The sequence below is a fragment of the Coregonus clupeaformis genome, chromosome 36, assembly GCF_020615455.1.
Source record: "Coregonus clupeaformis isolate EN_2021a chromosome 36, ASM2061545v1, whole genome shotgun sequence".
In the NCBI taxonomy this organism is placed as follows: domain Eukaryota; kingdom Metazoa; phylum Chordata; class Actinopteri; order Salmoniformes; family Salmonidae; genus Coregonus; species Coregonus clupeaformis.
This window is the reverse complement of record NC_059227.1, coordinates 39,289,946-39,301,217: the sequence shown is the minus strand read 5'-3', so window position 1 is coordinate 39,301,217 and position 11,272 is coordinate 39,289,946.

Sequence of the window (11,272 nt, the reverse complement as noted above, 5' to 3'; positions counted from 1 at the left end):
TGTGCGGAGGAGGGGGTGACGTGAGAGAACTTGGGAAGGTTGAACACCAGACGGGCTGCGGCATTCTGGATGAGTTGTAGGGGTTTAATGGCACAGGCAGGGAGGCCAGCCAACAGCGAGTTGCAGTAGTCCAGACGGGAGATGACAAGTGCCTGGATTAGGACCTGTGCCGCTTCTTGTGTAAGGCAGGGTCGTACTCTCCGAATGTTGTAGAGCATGAACCTGCAGGAGCGGGTCACCGCCTTGATGTTGGCGGAGAACGACAGGGTGTTGTCCAGGGTCACGCCTAGGCTCTTCGCACTCTGGGAGGAGGACACAGCGGAGTTGTCAACCGTGATGGCGAGATCATGGAACGGGCAGTCCTTCCCCGGGAGGAAGAGCAGCTCCGTCTTGCCAGGGTTCAGCTTGAGGTGGTGATCCGTCATCCATACTGATATGTCTGCCAGACATGCAGAGATGCGATTCGCCACCTGGTTATCAGAAGGGGGAAAGGAGAAGATTAGTTGTGTATCGTCAGCGTAGCAATGATATGAAAGGCCATGTGAGGATATGACAGAGCCAAGTGACTTGGTGTATAGGGAGAAAAGGAGAGGGCCTAGAACTGAGCCCTGGGGGACACCAGTGGTGAGAGCGCGTGGTGCGGAGACAGCTTCTCGCCACGCCACTTGGTAGGAGCGACCGGTCAGGTAGGACGCAATCCAGGAGTGAGCCGCGCCGGAGATGCCCAGCTCGGAGAGGGTGGAGAGGAGGATCTGATGGTTCACAGTATCAAAGGCAGCAGACAGGTCTAGAAGGACAAGAGCAGAGGAGAGAGAGTTAGCTTTAGCAGTGCGGAGAGTCTCCGTGACACAGAGAAGAGCAGTCTCAGTTGAATGACCAGTCCTGAAACCTGATTGGTTTGGATCAAGAAGGTCATTCTGAGAGAGATAGCAAGAGAGTTGGCTAAAGACGGCACGCTCAATAGTTTTGGAAAGAAAAGAAAGAAGGGATACTGGTCTGTAGTTGTTGACATCAGTGGGGGTCGAGTGTTGGTTTTTTGAGAAGGGGAGCAACTCTCGCTCTCTTGAAGACGGAAGGGAGATGACCAGCGGTCAAGGATGAGTTGATCAGCGAGGTGAGGTAGGGGAGAAGGTCACCGGAGATGGTCTGGAGAAGAGAGGAGGGGATGGGGTCAAGCGGGCAGGTTGTTGGGCGGCCTGCAGTCACAAGTCGCAGGATTTTATCTGGAGAGAGAGGGGAGAAAGAAGTCAGAGCATAGGGTAGGGCAGTGTGAGCAGGACCAACAGTGTCATTAGACTTAACAAACGAGGATCGGATGTCGTCAACCTTCTTTTCAAAGTGGTTGACGAAGTCATCCACAGAGAGAGAAGGAGGGGGGGAGGAGGATTCAGGAGGGAGGAAAATGTGGCAAAGAGCTTCCTAGGGTTAGAGGCAGATGCTTGGAATTTAGAGTGGTAGAAGGTGGCCTTAGCAGCAGAAACAGATGAAGAAAATGTAGAGAGGAGGGAGTGAAAAGAAGCCAGGTCGGCAGGGAGTTTAGTTTTCTTCCATTTCCGCTCCGCTGCCCGGAGCTCTGTTCTGTGAGCTCGCAATGAGTCATCAAGCCACGGAGCTGGAGGGGAGGGGCCGAGCCGGCCGGGAGGATAGGGGACACAGAGAGTCAAAGGATGCAGAAAGGGAGGAGAGGAGGGTTGAGGAGGCAGAATCAGGAGATTGGAGGGAGAAGGATTGAGCAGAGGGAAGAGATGATAGGATGGAAGAGGAGAGAGTAGTGGGAGAGAGAGAGCGAAGGTTGCGGCGGCGCATTACCATCTGTGTAGGGGCAGAGTGAGTAGTGTGGGAGGAGAGCGAGAGAGAAAAGGAAACAAAGTAGTGGTCAGAGACTTGGAGGGGAGTTGCAGTGAGATTAGTAGAGGAGCAGCATCTAGTGAAGATGAGGTCAAGCGTATTGCCTGCCTTGTGAGTAGGGGGGACGGTGAGAGGGTGAGGTCAAAAGAGGAGAGGAGTGGAAAGAAGGAGGCAGAGAGAAATGAGTCAAATGTGGACATAGGGAGGTTGAAATCCCCCAAAACTGTGAGGGGTGAGCCATCCTCAGGGAAGGAACTTATCAAGGCGTCAAGCTCATTGATGAACTCTCCAAGGGAACCTGGAGGGCGATAGATGACAAGGATATTAAGCTTAAATGGGCTAGTGACTGTGACAGCATGGAATTCAAATGAGGAGATAGACAGATGGGTTAGGGGGAAAAATTGAGAATGTCCACTTGGGAGAGATGAGGATTCCTGTACCACCACCCCTCTGACCAGATGCTCTCGGGGTATGTGAGAACACATGGTCAGACGAGGAGAGAGCAGTAGGAGTAGCAGTGTTTTCAGTGGTGATCCATGTTTCCGTCAGCGCCAGGAAGTCGAGGGACTGGAGGTTGGCATAGGCTGGGATGAAGTCAGCTTTGTTGGCAGCAGAACGGCAGTTCCAGAGGCTGCCTGCGACCTGGAACTCCACGTGGGTGGTGCGTGCAGGGACCACCAGGTTAGAGAGGCAGCAGCCACGCGGTGTGGTGCGTTTGTGTAGCCTGTGCAGAGAGGAGAGAACAGGGATAGGCAGAGGCATAGTTGACAGGCTGTAGCAAATGGCTACAAAAATGCAGAGGAGATCGGAATGAAATGAGCTGAGCATCTGGGAGCGGAGAGAGCAGGACCTCCCTCACCAAAACTTCTACCTCAGAAACTAAAATTGTTTCACTGAACCACCCGAACAAAAACTCTCCCAACTTCCACCTTTAGAAATCAGAATTGTTGTGAACCACAGCGGTTCAATGTTTAAAGGAATAGACTCAACCCACTTTATTCAACTATGACACCATAGCTAACTAGCAAGCTAGCATCCAATAACAATAACACACCGTATAGCACCAACACTTGGTCACAACAAACCACCAATAGTGTGATAACACACTAAACAGATCATTCGTGTCTGTGTCAAGTTCCTTTCATGACACAGCAATGATTAGACATTGGCTAGCTAGGACAAGTATATTGTATTTAGCTACTACCGTACAGTTAAGCTGGTAGTAGCTAATCCAGCTAGCAATGGCCACTGTGTTGACTTTGTTTGAAGAACGGCTAGCTGGCTAGCTTCGTGCTACACCCGGCACACAATGGCTATTGTGTTGACTCTAACTCAGTTCGAAAAAACGGCTAGGTAGCTCGCTTCGTGCTACAGCCGGCACTGCCAGGACACAGTAACTACCCACAACAACCCACGATGCTTAGCTATGACGCCGTAGCTAACCTGCAAGCTAGCATCCATTAACACACAATTTAGCATCAATACTTGGTTACTTACTTACATCAATACTTGGTTACTTGGTAGTGACTGGTTATAGTTATAGTAGTGGTAGTGACTGGTTATAGTTATAGTAGTAGTAGTGTCTACAGTAGTAATGGTAGTGACTGGTTATAGTTATAGTAGTGGTAGTGACTGGTTATAGTTATAGTAGTGGTAGTGACTGGTTATAGTTATAGTAGTGGTAGAGTCTGCAGTAGTAATGGTAGTGACTGGTTATAGTTATAGTAGTGGTAGTGACTGGTTATAGTTATAGTAGTGGTAGTGACTGGTTATAGTTATAGTAGTGGTAGTGACTGGTTATAGTTATAGTAGTAGTAGTGTCTACAGTAGTAATGGTAGTGACTGGTTATAGTTATAGTAGTGGTAGTGACTGGTTATAGTTATAGTAATGGTAGTGACTGGTTATAGTTATAGTAGTGGTAGTGTCTTCAGTAGTAATGGTAGTGACTGGTTATAGTTATAGTAGTGGTAGTGACTGGTTATAGTTATAGTAGTGGTAGTGTCTACAGTAGTAATGGTAGTGACTGGTTATAGTTATAGTAGTGGTAGTGACTGGTTATAGTTATAGTAATGGTAGTGACTGGTTATAGCTATAGTAGTGGTGGTGACTGGTTATAGTTGAAAAAGTAGGTAGATGAAAAGTTAGGATAGCCTGACCAGATGAAAGTTGGTTTGTTGTATTTATCTTGAATGGTTTAAGAGTTACTGTTGGTGGGTTATTATATGCTAATTTATATAGTGATGATGAAGCTGTCGTCAAGGCTAATGGTGGCTATTTGAAGAATCTCAAATATAAATACATTTTGATTTGTTTAACACTATTTTGATTACTACATGATTCCATATGTGTTATTTCATAGTTTTGATGTCTTCACTATTATTCTACAATGTAAAAATAAAGAATTACCCTTGAATGAGTAGGTTAGGGTTAGGGTTAGGGTTTGTCCAAACGTTTGACTGGTACTGTATAAAAAATAAAAGCAAATGTTTCCCGAGCCCTATAGTAGAGGTGTCATAATACCCCCCAAAACTAACAGTCAAACACAGAAATGGTTCCAATCGTTTTTTCCACCATTCATTTTTCCCATAGGGGATTTTAGAAACACTTCAAATAAGGGCTGTGTTTACCCTGGCGTGACGTTTTGATTACCATGTAAATCTCTCTCGGACAAGGTTACTTTTATCAATATATTTAGCTCTATTTAATCTCAGATTCGAAAATGCTAATTAGCATCAAAGAAGACATCATGCAAAACTACAAATCCCTGCAAGCTCCTGCAGGTCATCTCTAGCTGACACCTTTGCTAATAGATATTGTGTCCATTTAAAACTTGCACAAGACAGTTCACAGAATTGTCCATTTAAAGAAATGTAGCCAATTTATTCATTACTATGTTTAGCTAACATTAGATAGTTAATCCAGAGATTCTTACCTTTTACTCGATTCGGCAGTCTCGTCCGGATCGTCATGGCATTTGTAGTTCTTTTCGATAGCCACATAAGCAGCTAATTAGCATTTCATTTTTGGGGGGTAAATACAGACAAATATAATGATAAAAGTCACATTGTCCTAGATATATTTATATGGTTATCAAAACGTCACGCCAGGGTAAGCCTACACAAAACACAGCCCTTATTTGAAGTGTTTCTAAAATCCCCTATGGGAAAAATGAATGGTGGAAAAACGATTGGAATCATTTCCCTGTTTGACCGCTAGGTTTTGTGGGTATTATGACTCACACTGTGGTACTCTATATCTCTCAGATATAGGACAGACACTTCAGAACAAACTTCCTTTAGATTTTTTTGGGGGGACTATCTGTTGTTCCATCCTGACTAACATACCCTCTAAATACACCTCAGCTGTCTTCAACCAGGATCTCAGCGATCACTGCCTTATTGCCTGCGTCCGTAACGGGTCCGCGGTCAAACGACCACCCCTCATCACTGTCAAACGCTCCCTAAAACACTTTAGCGAGCAGGCCTTCCTAATTGACCTGGCCCAGGTATCCTGGATGGATATAGATCTAATTCCGTCAGTAGAGGATGCCTGGTTGTTCCTTAAAAGTAATTTCCTCTCAATCTTAAATAAACATGCCCCATTCAAAAATACAGAACTAAGAACCGATATAGCCCCTGGTTCTCCTCAGACTTGACTGCCCTTGACCAGCACAAAAACATCCTGTGGCGTACTGCATTAGCATCAAATAGCCCCGCGATATGCAACTTTTCAGGGAAGTTAGGAACCAATATACACAAGCAGTCAGGAAAGCAAAGGCTAACTTTTTCAAACAGAAATTTGCATCCTGTAGCACTAACTCCAAAAAGTTTTGGGACACTGTAAAGTCCATGGAGAATAAGAGCACTTCCTCCCAGTTGCCCACTGCACTGAGGCTAGGAAACACTATCACCACCGATAAATCTACAATAATCGAGAATTTCAACAAGCATTTTGCTACAGCTGGCCATGCTTTCCATCTGGCTACCACTACCCCGGCCACCAACTCTGCACCCTCCGCTGCAACTTGCCCATGCCCCCCCACTTCTCCTTCACACAAATTCAGACAGCTGACGTTTTGAAAGAGCTGCAAAATCTGGACCCCTACAAATCAGCTGGGCTAGACAATCTGGACCCTTTCTTTCTAAAACTAGCCGCCGAAATTGTCGCAACCCCTATTACTAGTCTGTTCAACCTCTCTTTCATAACGTCTGAGATCCCCAGAGATTGGAAAGCTGCCGCGGTCATCCCCCTCTTCAAAGGGGGTGACACTCTAGATCCAAACTGCTACAGACCTATATCCATCCTGCCCTGCCTTTCGAAAGTATTTGAAAGCCAAGTTAACAAACAGATCACCGACCATTTCGAATACCACCGTACCTTCTCCGCTATGCAATCCGGTTTCCGAGCTGGTCATGGGTGCACTTCAGCCACGCTCAAGGTCCTAAACAATATTATAACCGCGATTGATAATAGACAGTACTGTGCAGCCGTCTTCATCGACCTGGCCAAGGCTTTCGACTCTGTCAACCACCGCATTCTTATTGGCAGACTAAATATCCTTGGTTTCTCAAATGACTGCCTCGCCTGGTTCACCAATTACTTCTCAGATAAAGTTCAGTGTGTCAAATCGGAGGGCCTGTTGTCTGGACCTATGGCAGTCTCTATGGGGGTGCCACAGGGTTCAATTCTTGGGCCGACACTTTTCTCCGTGTATATCAATGATGTCGCTCTTGCTGCTGGTGACTCTCAGATCCACCTCTACGCAGACGACACCATTTTGTATACATCTGGCCCTTCATTGGACAATGTGTTAACAAACCTCCAAACGAGCTTCAATGCCATACAACTCTCCTTCAGTAGCCTCCAACTGCTCTTAAACGCTAGTAAAATTAAATGCATGCTTTTCAATCGAACGCTGCTGGCACCCGCCACCCGACTAGAATCACCACTCTCAACGGGTCTGACCTAGAGTATGTGGACAACTACAAATACCTAGGTGTCTGGTTAGACTGTAAACTCTCCTTCCAGACTCACATAAAGAATCTCCAATCCAAAGTTAAATCTAGAATCGGCTTCCTATTTCACAACAAAGCCTCCTTCACTCATGCTGCCAAACATGCCCTCGTAAAACTGACTATCCTACCGATCCTTGACTTCGGCGATGTCATTTACAAAATAGCCTCCAACACTCTACTCAGCAAATTGGATGTAGTCTATCACAGTGCCATCCGTTTTGTCTCCAAAGCCCCATACACTACCCACCACTGTGACCTGTACGCTCTTGTTGGCTGGTCCTCACTACATGTTCGTCGTCAAACCCACTGGCTCCAGGCCATCTATAAATCACTGCTAGGCAAATCCTCGCCTTATCTTAGCTCATTGGTCACCATAGCAGCACCCACCCGTAGTCTGCGCTCCAGCAGGTATATCTCACTGGTCATTCCCAAAGCCAACACCTCCTTTGGCCGCCATTCCTTCCAGTTCTCTGCTGCCAATGACTGGAACGAATTGCAAAAATCTCTGAAGCTGGAGACTCTTATCTCCCTCACTAACTTTAAGCATCAGTTGTCAGAGCACCTTACCGATCACTGCACCTGTACAAAGCCCATCTGAAATTATCCCACCCAACTACCTCATCCCTATATTGTTATTTATTTTGCTCTTTTGCACCCCAGTATCTCTATTTGCACATAATCTCTTGCACATCTAGCATTCCAGTGTTAATACTATTGTAATTATTTTGCACTATAGCCTATTTATTGCCTTACCTCCATAACTTGCTACATTTGCACACACTGTATATATATTTTCTGTTGTATTTTTGACTTTATGTTTTTTTTACCCCATATGTAACTCTGTGTTGTTTTTATCGCACTGCTTTGCTTTATCTTGGCCAGGTCACAGTTGTAAATGAGAACTTGTTCTCAACTGGCTTACCTGGTTAAATAAAGGTGAAATAAAAATAAAAATAAAATAAATAAATAAATAAAAGTGAATCTGTTATTCAATGTGTTTGTATGGGCTAATAGCAGTAAGGACTATCTGTTGTTCCATGTAGTGAATCTGTTATTCAATGTGTTTGTATGGGCTAATAGCAGTAAGGGCAAAAGGGTTTTCATTTTTTTTTTGATAATATATTTTTTATATACCTCAATGGGTCTTAAAATTTTAAATTAAATAGATAAATGATCCTTGGTTTGACTTTCTTAAAATAAATCCATAAAGCTTAGTGGAACCCCTACTATTCCACTTGGACATTAATGTAAACTAACCCTAACCCTAACCCATTAATGGGGATTGTGTGTAGATCAGTGACACAAATTCTCTATTTAATCAATTTTAAATTCAGGCTGTAACACAACAAAATTTGGAAAAGTAAAGGGGTGTGAAAACTTCTGAAGGCGCTGTATATTTCTCTGGTACCACCAGCCTATAGTTTGATTCAAACAATTATCACCTTTTTAGAAATTAAATATTGCCTATATTTAACATGTACGAAACTATATTGTTGAGATAATAAATTAACTTTCAATCAGATCAAGTTTTAAACTGAACAGCCGACACTCGCATAGCTGATCCTAACCTTAACCCTAACCTTAACCCTAACCTTAACCCTAACCTTAACCCTATCCTTAACCCTATCCTTAACCCTAACCTTAACCTTAACCCTAACCTTAACCCTATCCTTAACCCTATCCTTAACCCTATCCTTAACCCTATCCTTAACCCTAACCTTAACCCTATCCTTAACCCTAACCTTAACCCTAACCTTAACCCTAACCTTAACCCTAACCTTAACCTTAACCCTAACCTTAACCCTATCCTTAACCCTATCCTTAACCCTATCCTTAACCCTAACCTTAACCCTATCCTTAACCCTAACCTTAACCCTATCCTTAACCCTATCCTTAACCCTATCCTTAACCCTAACCTTAACCCTATCCTTAACCCTAACCTTAACCCTAACCTTAACCCTATCCTTAACCCTAACCCTATCCTTAACCCTAACCTTAACCCTAACCTTAACCCTAACCTTAACCCTAAACTTAACCCTATCCTTAACCCTATCCTTAACCCTATCATTAACCCTAACCTTAACCCTATCCTTAACCCTAACCTTAACCCTATCCTTAACCCTAACCTTAACCCTATCCTTAACCCTATACTCAACCCTATCCTTAACCCTAACCTTAACCCTATCCTTAACCCTAACCTTAACCCTAACCTTAACCCTATCCTTAACCCTAACCTTAACCCTAACCTTAACCCTAACCTTAACCCTAACCTTAACCCTAACCTTAACCTTAACCTTAACCCTAACCTTAACCCTATCCTTAACCCTATCCTTAACCCTATCCTTAACCCTATCCTTAACCCTAACCTTAACCCTAACCATAACCCTAACCTTAACCCTAACCTTAACCCTAACCTTAACGATTTTACATTTCAACTTCAATGGGGTAGGGATGTCCAAAGGATCCTGGATAGCATGGACCCGTAGCTGATGTTTTGGCGGTGTCGTAGGTGGAATTGCGTTGGAGCCGTCAAATTGGTGAGCAGCTGCTCTTGATAATTGTCACAAAGCCCCACCCACCCCACTCGTGAAATAAGTTCAGAACGACAGGCTGTAAACAAGGCTGCATGGGGTTTCAGCCAATGTCTGCTTTAGGAGCCGTTGTGGATTTGACACCTCTAGTGCAGTTACACCTCTTAAACATCAGCTATGCAGGTTTTAGCTGAAGCGGATCTGATTTAACCGGGTCCTAAGACTTAGAATAAATTATAAATTATTTTTTATAATAGTTTGTAATTTATATATTTTGGATAATGATATTTATTTCTATACCTCGATTAAAATTAGCAATAATTATTTAAATGACTGTCTGTAAGTTCAGTCTGTATTATACTTAAAGCCGTTAGCACTAATTCTAGGCTTGTGTCAGAGGACTCTCGATTGCTTTTTAATATTGAATGGAATTAAAAATATATTTTTTTATTTTATTTCCTCTAAATAAACATTAATATCCTTTTTATCACAGTAAATTAGGTTACATTAGAATAATTCACTCAATGTTTTCTATTCTCCTCAATGTAGGAACTATATGTTAGGGGTTATTGTATTGGTTATTTCATTATGACACTTATAGTTTCCGATTTTGAATAAACGACAACCAGAATCCCTCAACGTTAACCGTTACCGTGTCCTCCATCTGTCAGAGCAGCGCCTTGCTCTCTCCCCATGACAACCCGTTACAGCCAGACCAGAAATCCAACTCAAATCATATCCCCGGCGTCGCCACCAGAACCGGCCCATAAAAGCTCCAGTACATATCATAAATGCATCAGATTCTATCAAGTGCGTCTGTAAAAAGAGCATCTCAATGGAAGGTTAACTTTATGCAGCAGGGGTCAGGGGTCAGGGTCAGGGAGGTGGTACTGGGAAGACCAGGCCTTCACGAGGAGAGGAGACATGAGAGAGAAGATAAATACATTTCATTTTCTTCAGACTTCAGGCTTTAGAATGCTGGAATGGTCACTGGGGAGAGAGCACCTGGCCGTTTCCCTCCATTACGCACCTCTCTCTTTCTCTCAATTCAATTCAATTCAATTTCATGCTTTCTTGGCATGGGAAACATATGTTAACATTGCCAAAGCAAGTGAAATAGATAATAAACAAAAGTGAAATAAACAATAAATATTAAAATGTAAACATTACACTCAGAAGTTCCAAAAGAATAAAGACATTTCTCTCTGTTTAGGGCCAAATAGCATTCTAGTTTGCTCTGTTTTTTTGTTAATTCTTTCCAATGTGTCAAGTAATTATCTTTTTGTTTTCTCATGATTTGGTTGGGTCTAATTGTGTTGTTGTTGTTGTTGTTGTTGTTGTCCTGGGGCTCTGTGGGGTCTGTTTGTGTTTGTGAACAGAGCCCCAGGACCAGCTTGCTTAGGGGACTCTTCTCCAGGTTCGTCTCTCCGTAGGTGATGGCTTTGTTATGGAAGGTTTGGGAATCGCTTCTTTTTAAGTGGTTATAGAATTTAACTGCTCTTTTCTGGATTTTAATAATTAGTGGGTATCGGCCTAATTCTGCTCTGCATGCATTATTTTGTGTTTTTCATTGTACACTGAGAATATTTTTGCAGAATTCTGCATGCAGAGTCTCAATAAGGTGTTTGTCCCATTTTGTGAATTCTTGGTTGGTGAGCGGACCCCAGACCTCACAACCATAAAGGGCAATGGGTTCTATAACTGATTCAAGTATTTTTAGCCAGATCCTAATTGGTATGTCAAATTTTATGTTCCTTTTGATGGCATAGAAGGCCCTTCATGCCTTGTCTCTCAGATCGTTCACAGCTTTGTGGAAGTTACCTGTGGTGCTGATGTTTAGGCCGAAGTATGTATAGTTTTTTGTGTGCTCTAGGGCA